The sequence below is a fragment of the Cetorhinus maximus genome, unplaced genomic scaffold (genome assembly GCF_964194155.1).
Source record: "Cetorhinus maximus unplaced genomic scaffold, sCetMax3.hap1.1 HAP1_SCAFFOLD_386, whole genome shotgun sequence".
NCBI lineage: Eukaryota > Metazoa > Chordata > Chondrichthyes > Lamniformes > Cetorhinidae > Cetorhinus > Cetorhinus maximus.
In genome coordinates this window covers 175,220-195,380 of record NW_027596332.1, presented here as the reverse complement: position 1 = coordinate 195,380, position 20,161 = coordinate 175,220, and the positions used below count along the sequence as shown (strand labels likewise).

The following is a 20,161-nucleotide window of genomic DNA, read 5'->3' as shown; positions in this document are numbered from 1 at the left end:
AAACTCCTGTCTCCCATCATCCAGCTGGGTGGGCCATCTCTCACCTCTCTAATTGTAGCCACAGAATCACGTGCAATGGCTTCTCTTCCTGCTCCTGCACCCTTACCTCTGGTGTCCCTCGAGGATCTACCCTTGACTCCTCCCCTATTTCCCATCTACATGCTGCCCCTCGGCAACATCATCCAAAAACATATTCGTTTTTCATAATCTCTGATGATGCCCAGCTCTACCTCACCACCAACTCCCTCAACTCCTTCACTTGCTGAATTACCAGACTGTGTATCCGACATCCAGTACTGGATTACTTTAAATTACTTTTTCCAACTAGGTATTGGGAAGACGAAAGCCATTGTTTTTGGTCCCCACTCCAAACTCCATTCTGCAACTACCGAGTCCACCCTGGCAACTGTCTGAGCCTGAACCAGACTGTTCATAATCTTAGTATCATGTTTGACCCTGAGACAGCGGTGTAGCGCTGCTGGAGCGGCCCAGGGCACTGCTCTAGCACCTCCTCTTCTGACCAGTGACAGCGCTGAGCCTGAGGAACATACCAGGAACATGCTGCTGCTGTGGAACTACATTTCCCGGCAGGCTGTGGCATGTGCTGGCCGGGAACTGTAGTATAGACACTTCATTCGCTATTCATTATCTAATTCTCAAAGGTTGACATTTTGAAGCCTGCAGTGGTCACATCCATATTTCACTCCATGTTGTACAAAAGCTAGTGCTGTTCCTTTAACTACAGTGACCTCACTTCTTCCCAGCCACTGTTCCCACTCTCATTCAATGCTTCCTGGTTTGAACTTCTGATTCTTGGAGGAAGAGACTCAGTCACTGATCCTTCCAGTTCTCACGTCTTGAAGTAGCTCGTACTAGAACATGGAGACAGGCATCTTGTTACTGCTCTTTGGTGAGTCGTGAAAAGAATCTTGTATTAAAGATACTTAATTGATGCTCTATGTGGTAGCTGAGTGGGTAAACAGTAGAGGGAGAGTGGGACCGATCCTAGAGGTGTCTCATTGCCAATAGATCAGTTGGTGAAAGCAACAGCTTCTTTTGGTGTGGATCATATTAGGTTGAATTATTGGAGCAGAAACTTGACTGTGTTGAATTCTCTGTGGGTAACGGTGATGGAATGAAGCTGGTAGCACTTTCGGGAGAGTTGAGTGATTTAGATGAGAGCAGGAAGAAGAGAGTGCCTGCTGCTGAGCGTGGTCTTCTGGCCCCATTTAAAATTTTTAATGAGTGAATGTCCACTCAGGGCAGTGTGGGGGGGTCACTGTTTACACCGTCTGTAACCAGACAATTCAGCTTCTACGCTCAAACATCAACATCTGTGGGCTACATCTCCTGGCGTGAAAGAACATATTCAGGAGATTTGGAGAAACAAATGGAGAAGGGACATATAAATAGCCATTGGATATTTGAGTAAATATATCTTTAGCCTGTTTATAATGGGCTTACTGCTAGAGGCCCAGCTCCTCTTTCTTTGAATCAACACTCTGCTTGAGTTGAAAGCATTGTCTTCTGTTATAACGCCTTGCTATTTTATTGCTCTCTTCAAAGCTGACCATTTTCCATTTGCTTGCTTATTTTCATTCCATTTCCATTTTGCATGCAAATTGCAGGCACTTTGTCATATTTCTGAGTGTGTGTATACTGTCTGTATAAGTAAAGGTTTCTGGTGAAGAGTTCAGAAAGTCATTAGATCTAGGAATTTATTCCAAATCCACTTCCTGATTCACTCTGCTAGAGGTGAGCATACCATTGAGACATAGCTCAGCAGTGTGGGCTGAAACAGATGTCCTTCAATAAACACAGTGCTGCAGCTGCCTCTCATGTTTAGAGTTTCTCTCTCAATCTCCTGGGCTTAACATTCTCCTTTTCCAAAATTTCAGAGAGGCTTGTCTGCATCATCCAATACTCATCGCTGTTTCCATAAATAAGATTTGTATCAAAAGCTTAGTAGCTGTTTGGAGGAATATTAAATGTCTCTATCCATTTTTTAAAATTTGAATTGAGTTTTATTAGTAAATGATCCTTGCGATAAGCTCTCTATTTAGCCAATAACTGGTGGCCTTCTAGCAATTCATTAATATGATCCAGTCACTCTGATGAAAGGGGTGCATGTCATGCAGAACAGCTTTAGTCATCTCACCCTCCTTAAACTCTCTACGTAACTGAAGATTCCCATCCCTGCTGATATTGATCCTTAACTTCCCTCCAAGGAGAACAATCCCAGCTTCTCATGTCTCTCCACCAACAAACCTATCTCAGCCCTGATAACGTTCATGGAGAACTCTCCTGCACCTCTGCAAGCTGTGACATCCTCCCTAAATTGTGTTATCCCGAACTGGATGCAGTGCTCCAGCCCAGGAACAGGAAAGGACTAATAATGGATGCAGTGCTCCAGCCCAGGAACAGGAAAGGACTAATAATGGATGCAGTGCTCCAGCCCAGGAACAGGAAAGGACTAATAATGGTTTGGTATAATTTTATTCCTTTTGTATTTCATGCCTCTTTTCAAAACCAAGGATGTTTAACATTGTTCTAATTATCCAGGCACATTTTATATTTTGTCGACGTGCACTCTGACCCTAAATGTTCTATTAATATCCTTTAATATACCTCTATACGTTTGTCTTCCCATAATAAACGACTTAAAAACTCTTGGCATTGCATGTCTTTGTCCAAGTGCCTCCCCAATTTATCAGTCAGTTTCCATTCTCTTCAAATCTACTGCTATCCTTCTCACTGCATGCTGGGATTTAAATATCGCTTCATTTCCAATTATGATGTGAGATGACTTTGTGATAAATTATGTGTGAAATCTAAATGTATGGATTTCATTCTCAGCCCCGCGGATTTTGGGTAACCGATACTTGACCTATAAAATGTTGCATAATGAAATTCTAACTACGCTAAAGACTAATGATTCAAAATACCACACGGTTCAAAAAAAATGCCTACTGCCTACCGGCACTAAAATTTTTCACTTAAAAAGCATAGTTTACTAATTTTTGGGGAATCAAATGATTAATACATAGGAAAACAATGTAATAGTAGATTTAGAAATTATATGGCCGACATATTTTCTTAGAGGTCCTGCACCTCGAAATTTGCCACTACACCACTGGCCTGAGATGAGCTTTCAACCACAAATCAAGACCTATTTCCACAATCTTAACTTCACCCAACATCTTCCTCACCCGGATATCTTCTCCCCCTCAGATATCCTCTTCTCCCCTGCAATTTCCTTTCCCCTTCCAATATTCTTCCCCCTAGCTTTTGTTATCCTCTCCCCCAACATTTGATATCCTTTACCCCAACAACGTGCCTTCCCATGATATCCTTCCTCTGCTATGATAATATTTTCCCCCCATCCCGATATCCTCTCCCTGCTCTGATATCCTCCCCCCACCCCACTCCCGCCAATATCCTCTCACTCCTCGGGTCTTGTCTCCACCCCTCCAATCTCTGGACCTTACTTAGCAAACTGAAACTAAGGCAATGTGCTTCAGGCCACAGGCTCCAGCTGAAATTTTGGCTGTGCTTCATCAGCTCTGGTGGTAGTTGGTAGAGGGTTCAGGATCATTCTCTAGACACCACGTCAGCAATCACACCAGATATGTCTTCTTTCATTTTTACTTTCCCCCTGAACCAAACCCACCCTTTTTTGGGTGGTTAAAATTCTCTCCAAGCTGTTGTCTAATTTCACCTTCCATGCATAGTGAAGCTTTTCAACAGAATCACAGAATCACAGCATCACACAGTGCAGAAGAGGCCCTTCGGCCCATCGAGTCTACACCGACACGTGAGAAACACCTGACCTACCTAATCCCATTTACCAGCACTTGGCCCATAGTCTTTAATGTTTTGACGTGCCAAGTGCTCATCCAGGTACTTTTTAAAGGATGTGAGACAACCCGCCTCCACCACCCTCCCAGGCAGTGCATTCCAGACCGTCACCACCCTCTGGATAAAAAGGTTTTTCCTCACATCCCTCCTAAACCTCCTGCCCCTCACCTTGAACTTATGCCCCCTTGTGACTGACCCTTCAACTAAGGGGAACAGCTGCTCCCTATCCACCCTGTCCATGCCCCTCATAATCTTGTACACCTCAATCAGGTCATTCCTCAGTCTTTTCTGCTCTAACGAAAACAACCCAAGTCTATCCAACCTCTCTTCATAACTTAAATGTTCCATCCCAGGCAACATCCTGGTTAATCTCCTCTGCACCCCCTGCAGTACAATCACATCCTTCCTATAATGTGGCAACCAGAACTGCACACACTACGCCAGCTGTGGCCTCACCAAGGTTCTATACAACTCCAGCATGACCTCCCTACTTTTGTAATCTTTCCACATCCTTTCAGTTTTGTTTCCACTTTATTTAATACTTATATAAACTAAACAGCACGGTTATAAAGGGGGCTGCCATAACAGTGAGATGTGTGGGGGTGGGTGGGGCAGGGCGTGGTGAGGGGACAGTGCAGAGGTGTAGAGTCAAGGGTTAACATCAGTAGCACCTGATACTAATTAAACTGCTGATGTAACTATGATGCAATGTCACATGATTAAGAAACTGAGATCTGCTGGGAAGCAGAAAGAAAACCATGCGCAGAGTACTGAGGTGGAATAGATCTATAAATAAACAAGAACAATGTTTATGAGTGACAGTCTTTGATAGCATTCTTTGAGTAACAGACAAAGAAACTCTGTCTAGGCCACAAACGCAAGACAAAACATGGTAGCAGTGGACAGAGCATAAAAGAACTAGAAAAGCTCCAAGTGAAGACTGAACATATGAACATAAGAACTAGGAGCAGGAGTAGGCAATTCAGCTCCTTGAGCCTGCCCCGCCATTCAATATGATCATGGCTGATCTCATTTTGGCCTCAACTCCAATTTCCCACCCTCTCTCCATAACCTTTCAACCCGTTACTAATTAAAAATCTGTCTATCTCCTCCTTAAATTTATTCAGCGTCCTGGCATCCACTGCACTCTGAGGTAGTGAATTCCACAGATTCACGACCCTTTGAGAAAAGTAATTCCTCCTCACCTCTGATTTAAATCTACCACCCCTTAGCCTAAAACTATGGCCTCTCGTTCTAGAGTGCCCCACAAGGGGAAACATCTGCTCCACGTCTACTTTGTCTATCCCCTTTAGCATCTTATATACCTCAATTAGATCTCCTCTCATCCTTCTAAACTCTAGCGAGTATAGGCCTAAACTGCTCAATCTTCTCATAAGACAAGCCCTGCATCTCTGGAATCAATCTAGTGAACCTCCTCTGAACCGTCTCCAGTGCAACTACATCCTTCCTCAAGTAAGGGGACCAAAACTGTGCACAGTACTCCAGGTGCGGTCTCATCAATGCCTTGTACAGTTGCAACAACACTTCCCTCTTTTTATACTCTATTCCTTTAGCAATAAATGCCAAAATTCCATTTGCCTTCCTTATTCCCTGCTGTACCTGCATACTAGCTTTCAGTGATTCATGCACAAGGACACCCAGATCCCTCTGTACTGAAGCATTCTGAAGTTCCTCTCCATTTAAATAATAAGTCGCCTTTTTATTCCTCCGACCAAAATGGATAACCTCACTCTTATCCACATTAAACTCCATCTGCCAAACTTTGTCCCATTCACCTAACCTGTCCATATCCATTTGTAAATTTCTTATTTCTTCATTGCAACTTCCTTTCCCACCTATTTTGGTGTCATCTGCAAATTCAGCTGTAGTACCTTCTACGCCTGAATCCAAGTCATTAATATAGATTGTAAATAGTTGGGGCCCAAGGACCGAACCTTGTGGCACCCCACTAGTTACAGCTTGCCATCCAGAAAAAGACCCATTTATCCCAACTCTCTGCTTTCTGTTGGTTAGCCAATCCTCTATCCAAGCTAATATATTACCCTTAACTCCATGTGATCTTATCTTGTGTATTAATCTTTTGTACGGCACCTTATCAAAGGCCTTCTGGAAGTCCAGATATGCTACATCTACAGGATCCCCATTATCCACTTTGCTTGTCACATCTTCAAAGATCTCTAGCAAATTAGTCAAACACGATTTACTCTTCATAAAACCATGCTGACTCTGATGGATTGCATTTTGACTTTCCAAATGTCCCATTACTACTTCCTTAATAATGGATTCCAACAATTTCCCAATGACAGACGCTAAACTAACCGGTCTATAGTTTCCTACCTTCTGCTTCCCTCCCTTTTTGAATAAGGGCATTATATTAGCATTTTCCCAATCCACTGGAACCTTTCCAGAATCCGGGGAATTTTGGAATATTATATCCAATGCATCCACTGTCTCCGCTGCTACTTCCTTTAAGACCCTGGGATGTAGGCCAGCAGGTCCTGGGAACTTGTCATCCTTTAATCCCAATAGTTTGCTCAGTACTTTTTCTCTAGTGATGGTGATTGTTCTAAGTTCCTCCTTCTCTATACCTTCTGCACTACCTGTTACTATCAGGGTGGTACTAATGTCCTCCACTATGAAAACTGAGGCAAAATATTGATTAAGCATCTCTGCCATTTCTGCGTTCCCCACTATTAACTCCCCAGTCTCGTCGTCCAAGGGACCAACATTCACTTTAGCTACTCTCTTTCCTTTTATATACTTGTAGAAGATTTTGCTATCAGTTTTTACATTTTGAGCTAATTTTCTTTCATAATTTACCTTTGCTCTTTTTATTATTTTTTTAGTAACCCTTAGTTGATCTTTAAAAGTTTCCCAATCTTCCAGCCTGCCACTGACCTTTGCACATTGGTATGCCTTAGTTTTTGCCTTTAAGCAACTTCCTTGCTTAGCCATGGATGCTTTTTCCCCCTCTTACCATCTTTCTTCCTCATTGAGATATATTTTACTTGGGAGGAAATGAATATCTCCTTAAATATCTGCTACTGTTCATCAACCGTCCTACCTTGTAGTCTTCCTGCCCAGTCCACTGGGGCCAAATCTGCCCTCATACCTATATAGTTACCTTTGTTTAACTCCAGAATACTAGTGTGAGACTCAAGTTTCTCGCTCTCAAAGTGAACTTGAAATTCTAGCATGCTATGATTACTCTTCCCTAGAGGATCCTTTACTATGAGATCATTCATTAATTCCATCTCATTACACAAAACCAAATCCAGAATAGCCTGCTCCCTGGTTGGTCCCACAACATATTGCTCCAAGAAGCAATCTCTAATACACTCTATGAACTCTCCCTCAAGGCTACCCTTGCCAATTTGATTAATCCAATCTATATGCATATTAAAATCACCCATGATTATTGCTATGCCTTTCTTACATGCTCCCAGTATTTCCTGGTTTATACTGTGCCGAACTGCTGAACTATTGTTTGGGGACCTATAGATTACTCCCACCAGGGACTTCTTTCCCTTGCTACTTCTTATCTCTACCCAGGCTGACTCTATGTCTTGCTCTCCAGTGCCTATATCATTCCTCACTATAGCACTGATCTCTTCCTTTACTAACAAAGCTACACCACCTCCTTTTCTTTCCTGCCTATCCTTCCAAAACACTGAGTACCCTTAGATATCCAACTCCCAAACCGGTTCTCCCTGTAGCCACGTCTCAGTAATCACCACCAAATCATACTTTTATCTCTATTTGCGCTGTTAACTCATTAGTTTTATTCAGGATGCTACGTGCATTCAGATACAAAGCCTTTAAGTTTGCCCTATTGTCAATTTTCCCTACTCTTATATGATTCTTTGGTGCAATATGGCATTCACACACTCTGTCCCTGCCTTTCACTTTTTGATAGCAATCAGCCTCGTCACTAACCTGCACTCTTACCCTCTCCTTAAACTTTGATTTTTTTATATTTCCATGCAACTGAACCCACCCCACCACTATTTAGTTTAAAGCCCTATCTATGACCCTCATTATGCGATTCGCCAGGACACTGGTCCCAGTCTGATTCAAGTGGAGCCCGTCCGAACGGAATAGCTCCCTCTTTCCCCAGCACTGGTGCCAATATCCCCTGAATTCGAACCCACATCTCCCACATCAATCTTTGAGCCACGCATTTACCTCTTTAATCTTATTGACCCTGTGCCAATTAGCTCGTGGCTCAGGTAGTAATCCAGAGATTATTACCTTTTTGGTTCTGCTTTTTAATTTAGTCCCTAGCTGCTCGTATTCCCTCAGCAGAACCTCTTTCCTTCCTCACCCCACAAATCCCCATAAAAAGGACAAGAAGAGAAAAGATTGAAGATTCTCTGTGTGCGGCAGATGCAAGTTGATACAAAGACCCAGAGCCCAGACAGCAGTGAGTACAGATCAAAATGTACAAGCTGAACTATGGAAGCAGAAACAGATCTAGATCTTAAGCCAAGCATGGCCTTTGCTTTTTGGCCACTCCCAGAACCTTTCTAAAGTGCTGAAGGCTCACAACAGACTCAATACTTAGAGATTCTCCAGATACAGAACAGCTTCAGGTTCACATAAGAAAGAACATAAGGATTAGGTCAGTACTTTAATTTATGTGGTAGGATCTATTGCAGATGATATAACGGCAAGACAGGGAGTCAATGAGGCTTCCAGCTCTTGTGATGAAGTCCTCCAGGCATTCAATGCGTACTTCAATGTTTGAAAAAAAATTAATCATTGAACGAGCAAAATTTAAAAAGAGGAGAATAAAATGGGTGAATGATTGGATTCATCTATAAATGACCTGGACAGGCTGTCAGAAAATTGTGACTATAGGATCCTCAGAGATGAATTAATATGCAATCCCATTGTAGTTGGGGTATTAGATGAAACCCTATCAGATCTCTTGCAAACAAAGGAAGATTTAACCCTCAGAAAGGCAGTACAGATAACGTGAGAGACCGAGCTTAGAAAGCAAAACAGAAGGGTTGTTCATTGGGGAAATGATGCCCATTGGGAAAGAATGAGTGAGGCCATTCAACACATTGGACAGAAAAGAGCAAGTGCATTGAAGCAAAACCTTGCAAAAGCGGGAGAAAAGCACGCCAACTGCCATCTTGAAATTCTCTTGGTGTGGCGGGAAAACCCCTACACAAACAGGAAGAACGCCCAGCAGGGGGAGCTAAGTTCCACAACTGTGGAAAGTCAGGGCATTTTAAAAATGCCTGCTGATCTGAAATACAAGTAGCTCAAAGAAAGAGAAAATAACAAGGCCAAGTCAAATCCAAGAAGTGAACAAGCCACAGGAAAAATAAACAATCTTCCAAGGAGAAGTTAACACAGTAGAAGTTGAAGCATTAAATTAGAAGTTGACGGGTCACCTCACAGAATTCAAGCTAGATATTGGCACAGGTGTTTCAGTATTATCTGATGAAGTAAAATGACTTAAAAATATCACATTACAGCCCCCTCCATCCAGTTACAAGGTCTAGGAGGGAAAACACTAAACATTATAGGCCAACATTTAACAAGATAAATATACAAGGATAAAGAAATTATTGAAACCCTGCTTGTGATAAAGAACCGCGAGTCATTAATATTGAGCAGAAAAGCATGCTTACAGCTGAGGATGATTTACAAGGTTGATGAAATTTCTGATGAGCAGTCCAGTAATGTATTCAGAAATGGATTCCCATCCCTATTTTCAGGCTCAGGAAAGCTGATGACAGAATATCATGTAACCCTAAGGGCAGATGCTAAGCCTATACGTCTCTTCACAGTGAGGAAGATTCCTCACCCACTCTTAGACAAAGTCAAGAGTGAGACTGAACACATCTTACAATAAGGAGTCCTCTCTCCAGTAAAGATTTTGGCAAAGTGGTCTTCTGGAATGTTTTTTATTCATTCATGGGATGTGTGTGTTGCTGGTTGGACCAGCATTTATTGCCCATCCCTAATTGCCCTTGAGAAGGTGGTGGTGAGCTGCCTTATTGAACTGCTGCAGTCCATGTGGTGTAGGTACACCCACAGTGCTGTTAGGGAGGGAGTTCCAGGATTTTGACCCAGCGACAGTGAAGGAACGGCGATATATTTCCAAGCCAGGATGGTGAGTGGCTTGGAGGGGAACTTCCAGGCGGTGGTGTTCCCATCTATCTGCTGCCTTGTCCTTCTAGATGGTAGCGGTCATGGGTTTTGAAGGTGCTGTCTAAAGAGCCTTGGTGAATTCCTGCAGTGCATCTTGTAGATGGTACACACTGCTGCCACTGTGCGTCAGTGGTGGAGGGAGTGAATGTTTGTGGATGTGGTGCCAATCAAGCGTACTGCTTTGTCCTGGATGGTGTCAAGCTTCTTGAGTTTGTGGGAGCTGCACTTGTCCAGGCAAGTGGGGAGTATTCCATCACACTCCTGACTTATTCTTGTAGATGGCGGACAGGCTTTGGGAAGTCAGGAGGTGAGTTACTCTTCACTTGATTCCTAGCCTCTGACCTGCTCTTATAGCCACAGTATTTATATGGCTAGTCCAGTTCAGTTTCTGGTCAATGGTAACTCCCAGGATGTTGATAGTGGGGGATCAGTGATGGTTATGCCATTGAATGTCAAGGGGCGATGGTTAGATTCTCTCTTGTTGGAGATGGTCATCACCTGGCACTTGTGTGGCACGAATGTTTCTTGCCACTTGTCAGCCCAAGCCTGGATATTGTCCAGGTCTTGCTGCATTTGGACATGGACTGCTTCAGTATCTAAGGAGTCACAAATGGTGCTGAATATTGTGCAATCATCGCGAACATCCCCACTTCTGACCTTATGATGGAAGGAAGATCATTGGTGAAGCCGCTGAAGATGGTTGGGCCTCGGACACTACCCTGAGGAACTCCTGCAGTGATGCCTTGGATCTGGTCACTGTATCCAAGCCTAATGGTGCAATTATAATCTGCGTAGACTTGACTTGATTAAACAAGTCAGTGGAGCATGAGATCCACCCATGGCATCAGTTGAAAGTCTCGCCAAATTAGCAAGAAGCAACTTCTTCACAAAATTGGATGCTGGTGGCAGCTTTTTGGCTGTTGACTCCGGATAAAAAATCCAGATTGTTAACTACTTCTATAACCCCACAGCCAACAGATCAGATCTAAGCTCTGCAGTCCTGCCACGCCCAGTCATAAATGATGGTGGACAATTAAACAGCTGACAGGAGGAGGCGGCTCCACAAATATCCCCATCCTCAATGATGGAGGAGCCCAGCACATTAGCGCAAAGGATAAGGTTGAAGCATTTGCAACAATCTTCAGCCAGAAGTGCCAAGTAGATGATTCATCTCGGCCTCCTCCAGAGGTCCCCAGCATCACAGATGCCAATCCTCAGCCAATTTGATTCACTCCATGTGATATCAATAAACGGCTGAAGGCACTGGATACTGCAAAGGCTATGGGCCCTGACAACATTCTGTCAATAGTACTGAAGACATTTGCTTCAGAACTAGCCGCATCCCTAGCCAAACTGTTCCAGTACAGCTACACCACTGGCATTTACCCGGCAATGTGGCAAATTGCCCAGGTAGGTCCTGTCCACAAAAAGCAGAAAAAAATCCAACCTGGCCAATTATCGGCCCATCAGTCTACTCTCAATCATCAGCAAAGTGATGGAATGTGTCATTGACAGTGCTACCAAGCGCATTTGCTTAGCAATAACCTGCTCACTGATGCCCAGTTTGGGTTCCGTCAGGGCTGCTCAGCTCGTGACCTCATTACAGCCTTAGTCCTAACATGGACAAAAGAGCTGAACTCAAGAGGTAAGAATGACTGTCCTCAGTTTCTTTAGCAGTCTGTGTCCATATGCAGCAAGATCTGGACAATATTCAGGCTTAGGCTGATAAGTGGCAAGTAACATTCGAGCCAAACAAGTGCCAGGCAATCACCATCTCCAAGAGTGAATCTAACCATCTTCCCTTGACATTCAATGGCATTACAATTGCTAAATTTCCCACTATCAACATCTGGTAGGGGTTACCAAGGACCCGAAACTAAACTGGACCAGCCATATAAATACTGTGACTACAAGAGTAGGTCAAAAGCTAGGAATCCTGTGGCAAGTAACTCACCTCTTGACTCCCCAAAGCCTGTCCACCACCTATAAGGCACAAGTCAGGAATGTGATGGAATATTCTCCACTTGCCTGGATGAGTGCAGCTCCAACAACATTCAAGAAGCTTGACACCATCCTGCCCACCACAATGTACATTCACTCCCTCTACTGCTGACACTCAGTGGCAGCAGTATGTACCATCTACAAAATGTAGTGCAGCAACTTACCAAGGCTCCTTTGACAGCACCTTCCAAACCCATGACCTCAACCGCCTAGAAGGACAAGGGAATACTACCACCTGCAAGTTCCCCTCCAAAACACACACCATCCTGACTTGGAACTATATCGCCATTCCTTCACTGTCATTGGGTCAAAATCCTAGAACTCCCTCCCTGACAGCACTGAGGGTGTACCTACACGACATGGACTGCAGTGGTTCAAGAAGGCAGCTCACCACCACCTTCTCGAGGGCAATTAGGGATGGGCAATAAATGCTGACCTAGCCAGTGATGCCCACATCGCACGAATTAATGTATAAGAAGTAAAATATTCATCATCCATAAACAACAAATATAACCAGGAATACTTAGTGATAACTACAGTTACTTATATGTCGAAACTGTTGGTGATATACTCATGTTGGCACTTTCCTAAGAATGAGTCAGGTCAGGAAGTTCAATGTTTTGAGTTTCAAAACTAGAACTAGGGGACACATGAGGTCTACTGTTTAAGACAGCGATGAGGAGAAATTTTTTCTCTCATAGGGTCTTCAGCCTGTGGGATTCTCTTCCCTGGAAAGCATTGGAGGCTGGGTCATTGAATATTTTTAAGGCTGAATTAGATAGTTTCTTGACTTACAAGGGATTTGAAGATTATAGGGGGAAATTAGAGTTAAGGCCACAATCAGATCAGCCATGATCTTATCGAATGGCAGAACAGGATTGAAGGGCTGAATGATCTTTTCCTGCTAAGTCCTATGTTCCTATAATATTTATATGCAGAAAGTTGTCTGAATTTGACCAATAACTGCAGGGGATGGGTCTCATTAAAGTTCTCATATCACAGCACTGTTTACAGGGGTTTCTCAGTGTTGGTGCTGGACACTTCAATGTCAGGGTGTTATTTTCTTTGGTGTCCTATTAAAATGTGGTAATATATGATTACATGGTACATCAGGTAAAAGAGAAATCTAAAGGCCAATGATTCCACTTGTGCAATAGTTGATTCAAATACAATAATATTTAGATTGCTAATCACTTTAATTACGGTGTAAAATAATGAATCATTTGCCAGTAATGTGAAAGTTATTAAGTTTGTGTAAAAACACACAATTGCATAACTTTTACAACACAGCAGCAGGCCCTTCAGCCCAGCTGTTCTGTGCCAATGTTTATGCTCGCCACATGCCTCCTCCCATCCTATTTGAGCTCACCCTATCAGCCTATTCATTTCTCCCTCATGGGCAGAGTTTTACACTCGGCGTGCGGGTGTGCACCCGACACACCAGAACATAAAATGACGCGCTATGATGTCGGGTGTGCGTCCTGATGTCATCGCGAAGTTGCACGATATTTCGTTCGGCGGGCGTGCGCTGGGAATTTCGGGACCAGAAAATCCTGGCCAATAATACAAACACATTACAGTGTTATGATTTTACAACTCTCCAATGAGTCAAATAGCTTGTTAATTGGTCGTTTAAAAATGGAGGACAGGTTTCCAATTTCGGTGTCCACTCACCTCCCATAATTTCTCAGACTGGCGTGATGATGCCGTATTGCCGGCCCAACATTATCTCACCGAATTTTATGTTTGCGCAGCGGGCAGGCCTGCCCAATGTGTGGCCATAACATCCAGCCAATAGAGCAATACCAGCTTTTCTTAGTAAAGTCAATGTAGATCATTAGTTAACAACTGTCCAGAACATTTTAAACATAGTCAAACTTATATCTTTTATTGCTTTGTTATACTATACAACAACTCATAAATAGAAATATATCATCTTACCTAAAACAAAAAAACGAGCAGCCGCTGAGTATAGGTTGAAGTAGCATCAGGGAGAGGCAAGATGGCTACTTCAGGACACAGTGTTTCCTGCTCTTGAGCAGGCTGGTTTGTCCATTGTCTCTATGGGGATGTTTGATTGTGAATTGACTTTTAACAGAAAAAGCTAACAGAAGGTATATTTGCAACCAATTACATATTAACTACAGAATGTTAGAGAAACAAAGTAATATATAAAGAAAAAGAAAGAAAACATGGTGGGTGGTGACTTCTTAGAGATTTCAACCATTCCTTATGGTGGAGTTTTCCACATTCCCATCACACTCTGGATAAAGAAATTTGGCAAAGTTTCTCCTGAATTCCTTACTGTATTTATCAGTGACTATGAGGCAGGATTTTTAGGTCGGCAAACGGATGCATAAAATGACGCAGGATGGCGCTGGGCGGAACTCCCGACGTCACCCCGCGTCATTTCCATTTTCAGGTGGGTGGGGGCGTAGCCTAGTCAGCTATGTGCCCGCCGACCTGTCAATGGCCTATTGGGGCCATTGAAAAGGTAATTAAGGTCATTAATGGACCTGCCCGTCCAACCTTAGTGTTGGCGGGCAGGCCGGGAGCCCTGGCGGGCCTCAGAAAAAGCATGAAGCCTCATCCACGGGCGGGATGAGGTTTCATGAAGGTACATAAATCTTTAAGAAAGGTTTCAATAAAACTTATGGACATGTCCCAACTCATGTGATAGTGTCACATGAGGGGACATGGCAGGGAAAATTTTTAAACATGTTCAATGAAAGTTTTAAATCGGAGCCAATCTCCCTGAGACAGAACTTAGCCTCAGGGAGATCTGTGCGCTCTTTCGTGCGCATGCGGGAAAAAGCGCACTCCCGATCCCTCCCCCCCCCCCACCACCCACACAGGAGCGCTCCATGGCGGACATCACGCTGGATGGGCTTTAATTGGCCTGCACACGTAAAATGGCGGCACGGCCCCGATTGGGGGTGCTGATCGGAGGTGCACCCGCCCGCCCCCACTCCCGCACATCCACCCCCTTTCCCCCCGACGGAGGGAAAAATTTTCCCATATGTTATATTGTTGGATTGTAATTTTGATCTCCCCCACCAGTGGAAAATTGTCCTCAATACTAATTGCACACCCGCACCATGATGGGCACCAGCAGTGAAGGGCTCTATGTTGCGTTTGTGTCACATCTTGGAGAGGTGGGCACTGTATTAGCATGTTTAAATCAAGCTCCCACAGTGGAATTGGAAGCCTGATTTAAATTTAACAGATGCTGGTGACAGGGAGGCAGAGCTGAAGGCTCCAGGCAGTAAATACTTTTAATAGCGATTACCCAACTCTCCATTCCACCCTCCAATTCCCCGACTTGACTGCAGCAAACACACCTCACCTCCACCACCACCATTTGTACCCTGCCCTGTGATTGCAATTGCAGCTGCCATCCCCAAGGGTGTCTGGTGCGGCCTGCTGCCACTGGTTTTTCTGCCCATCAGACGTCCAGCCTGCATTCTTTTCCAATTGCCGGGCAGGAAATGGAAGTGTTAATGAGATCCTACAGTTAAATTTGGTAGGACCAATGCATTCCCCAACCTTGAGGGGTTTCCTGGGCACAACACCGGAGCACCCCGCCCCACCCCCACCCCACGCACCTCCCCCCCAGCCCCTCATAGATTTGTCATAGAATTATAGAATGGTTCAGCACAGAGGGAGGCTATTCTGCCCTTTGAGTCTGTGCTGGCTCTTTCAATGAGCAATTCAGTTAGTCCCACTCCCCATCTCTTTTTGCATATTCCAACAAGTTTTTTTTTCCCTTCAAGTATTTATCCATTTCTCTTTTGAAGACCATTATTGAATCTGTATCCATCACCCTATCAGGCAATGTTTGCCAAGTCGTAACCATGCAATATATGCAAAAGTTTTCTTTATGCTGCTCTTGTTTCTGTGTCCTCTGATTTTCACAAAATCATGTCCCATTGTTCAACCCTGTCATGTTATTTGCTCTTCACTATTTACATAATTATTCAACAATTCCACATGTTATGAGTAGCAATCCTAGAATGCTGACTGGACTAGATCATGTATTAGCAAACAGTAAAAACACCAGACTTGATTTACAGAAAGCTCACAGCTGAGTTTACTCAACAGCTGAGTCAGGGGTCCAGCTCAAGTGAGCTTTAAAAAAATTCTTTCATGGGATATGAACATCCCTAATTACCCTTGAACTGAGTGGCTTGCTAGACTATTTCAGAAGACCATTAAAATCCACTTTACTGTGGATCTGGAGTCACATGTAGGCCAGACCAGGTAAGGTTGGAAGATTTTCACTTCTATAGGACTTTAGTGAACCAGATGGATTTTTTTACAACAACCAATGATAGTTTCATGGCACCATTACTGAGGCCAGCACAATTTGAACCTGTGTTCCCAGACCATTAGCCTACGCCTCTGGATTCCTGGTCCAGTGACATTACCACTATGCCACCAGCTCTCCTAAGTATTGTGTCAATGGAGTGATGAACTCAAGGAATTTGGTGAGTGATGAAATTTGTACAGTGGGTTAATAGGTGATGTTCTGGTCTTTTCCAGAACAAGGATCAGTCAGAGTCGGGGAGCAAGATACAGCGAGAGCTGGCAGTGGCAGCAAAGGATGATCAATCAGAGTGGGTGGGGGGTGGGGCTGAGTGGAACTTCAACATTGCTTTCCACAAAAACAAAGAGTGACATCAGAGGATAAAAGCCTGGGCACCATCTACAAGGCACAAGTCAGGAGCGTGATGGAACACTCCCCACTTGCCTGGATGAGTGCAGCTCCAACAACACTCAAGAAGCTCGACACCATCCAGGACAAAGCAGCTTGCTTGATCGCCACCACTGACACACAGTGGCAGCAGTGTGTACTACCTACAAGATGCACTGCAGCAACTTACCAAGGCTTCTTCAACAGCATATTTCAAACCTGCGACTTCTACTACCTAGAAGGACAAGGGCAGCAGGTGCATGGGAACACCACCACCTGTAAGTTCCCCTCCAAGACCCACTCCATCCTAACTTGGAACTTCACTGTCACTGAATCAAAATCCTGGAACCCCCTTCCTAACAGCACTGTGGGTGTACCTACACCACAGGGACTGTAGCGGTTCAAGAAGGCAGCTCATCACCACCTTCCCAAAGGCAATTAGGGATGGGCAGTAAAGGCTGGCCATGAAAGAATTTTTTACAAGTAGGTTGGTATTTGGTTGGTGAGTTTTAAAGATTTTTTTTTCCATACGGTATAGCAGCTTAAACTAACACCCAGAATCTATAACATACTGTATTAAATTTACAGCTCAGCTTAATCAATAAAATTTCAATCGGGGTAAGTACAACAGTTAGTGAATTAATAAGAGTATTAGCACAGAACAAATCTAGTTCTACTTTAAGTTTTCGCATTTCTCTTTCTTTTTCTCTTTTGAGTTCAAATTTTTCAATTCCCTTTCTTTCTCAAATGTCAGTTGATTAATTTGAACCCAGGCTAACTCAAACTTTACTCTCTTTTTTTCCTCAAGGTTCAGATGTTGAGCCAATACTTCAATTATTTCTGCCTTTTTAGCACCTACTTTTAAATCTATTTCCAATTTCTCTGTCATAGCCTTCAAATTAACCTTTGTTAATTGCTGCAAGCCATTCACTGACAGGTCCTCTCTCTCAAGAAATGTTTCAACAATAGACAAGACAATGTTAACTTTACAATGCATACAGCATAAGTCACTGTGAAATCTTGTTCATTTAAACTCTGGCAAATCCCAGTGTATTCAGCCTGTGGATTCGAATCTCACAAAGAGCCTCCAATGTGATCGCTGTAGAGACTGATAACCTTTACAAAGATATTTGAACTTCCGCTGACTTCACATGACAAGGTTGAAAGTTTTATGGCTTTTACTGTAACAAACAAACTAAAAGCTACATTGACTAAACACTATTACTTTGGGCAACTTATACTCTGGGGAAACTATGCTTTTGCTTCTGAACCCACTTCCCACCCCCTTTGCCAGCTGCCCCTCCCTGTGATCTTTATCCCACCCAGCTCAGCTTTACCTGGCGATCCATCAGTGATTCTCAATGTTGACCCCACTGTAGGTCTGGCAGTGACCACACACCCTCTGATTGGCCAGCAACTTTGGGAGCGGGATTTTCACCCTACTGGGGCCTTAATCTGATGGGGGACCCCATCCTGCCCAGGTAAGTGCCTGATTATCTGGGTATAGTGTCGGGCCTCCCATAGAAAAGCAACACAGTCATAAAAAGTGAAATCTTATCCCTCGGTTTATTTCCATTTTTTGTTTGGGAAATTAATTCCTTTTTAAAAAGTTATTGGTCTCAATGGGAATTGTAACAAATTGGATTGGGAGCTCATCCAGGATAGAACCCAGAGGTTCTAAAACAGATACGCTGGAGTTTTCCAGAGCGAAGGCAAACACAACTTCACATTTACTTTTGTTGCATTCAGTGGGAAGTCAATATGACTACTTCTATTGCTCAGGTGTTTTTGGACAGAGAAGTCTTGCCTGCTAGTGCCTCAGAACAGATAAGGGATGTTGAAGACATGACAGAACAACCATGAATTGTCTCACAAGCATGTTAGTAACAGGTCTTTGTTTGTTTGTTTGGAAACTCACTGAGAAACTGGAGAGGCCTGATAGTGAACAGAAATCTGGTTATAGTGAGGAAAATGGCTAGGTTGAAGAAACAGGCATTCCTCAGAATAGTAACAGAATGTGGAAAATTCAAGGTGACTAACATGTTTCTTTGTCATATAAAATTACACATGGAAGCTGAATGTTGGAAATGAATAAGGAAGACTGGAGCACTTGTACTGTTGCAGTGCTCATCCAGGAAATACTCTCCAACAAGTGAAGCTTATGAAAAGCCATTAGGTTCTCATATGTTTGCTACTAAAATGGATCAGAGTGCAAGGAATGATGGAATTTTTCTGCTTAAAGGCAAAATGTCCTCATCTATGTATGGTGAGGCAGGAAAGTCAATTGCTACTCTTAGAGACACAAGATCGACATGATCAACATTGTTGGCAGGTGAAGGGAATTTCTCTCCAGAAAGTTTGGTAAATAAAAATGTTTTAAAAGGGCCTATTGATGGAATTTTTTTTACCTGTTCTTTGTATAGAGTTAATTTAAAATGTTCCTTAGTTAAGGTCCTGTAATTATTGATGTCATTCATAATTTGCCTATTGAAGGCATGGCTATCTTCTTAGGTAATGACTTGGCTGGGAACAATCCTAATGATTTGCTGAAGCTGCACGCAGGTAGATGACCTGTCCTTGGGAGGGATGTTCATCAGTTTGAGAGACGTCCTCCACTACCAAACTCTGGAGCCCTGTTGCCACATGCCTTACCTTCCACAGCTGAGAATCCATCAGGAACTTCATCACCTGCACTGAATCCTTTTAATGATCCCATGAAGAACACAATTAAAAAGACCACATATTCCATTACTACCCAATTTACATAATCACTCTTTATCTCAAACAAAACAAACAATGAATACATGACACAGCCAAAAGCACTTACAAGCATGAATCTATTCACACTGATGTTTACCCTTAGAGGCTATCTGTACGAACTCATGCCTACCCTGGTGCTTTTTAAAAATTATTTCATGGGATGTGAATGTCACTGGCTACACCAGCATTTATTGCCCATCCCTAATCCCCCATGAGAAGGTGGTGGTGAGCTGCCTTCTTGAACCACTGCAGTCCATGTGGTGTAGGTACACCCACAGTGCTGTTAGGGAGGGAGTTCCAGGATTTTGACCCAGCGACAGTGAAGGAACGGCGATATATTTCCAAGTCAGGATGGTGTATGGCGTGGAGGGGAACTTCCAGATGGTGGTGTTCCCATTTATCTGCTGCCCTTGTCCTAGGTGGTAGTGGTCACAAGTTTGGAAGATGCCGTCGTAGGTCATGGGTTTGGAAGGTGATGTCGAAGTTTGTGGGGTTGGAAGGTGCTATCAAAGATTGTGGGTTCAGAGGTGCTGTCGAAGGTTGTGGGTTCGGAGGTGCTGTCGAAGGTCGTGGGTTCGGAGGTGCTGTTGAAGGTCGTGGGTTCGGAGGTGCTGTCGAAGGTCGTGGGTTCGGAGGTGCTGTCGAAGGTCGTGGGTTCGG

General features: G+C 43.6%; 1 long non-coding RNA gene across 1 annotated transcript; it reads left to right on the top strand.

The window, feature by feature from the left end:
• Positions 1-598: 598 nt before the first annotated feature.
• On the top strand, positions 599-19,474 carry LOC144673568 (uncharacterized). Its single transcript, XR_013574375.1, has 3 exons — positions 599-910; positions 18,984-19,102; positions 19,253-19,474. It is a non-coding gene; the product is annotated as an uncharacterized LOC144673568 (long non-coding RNA).
• Positions 19,475-20,161: the final 687 nt, after the last annotated feature.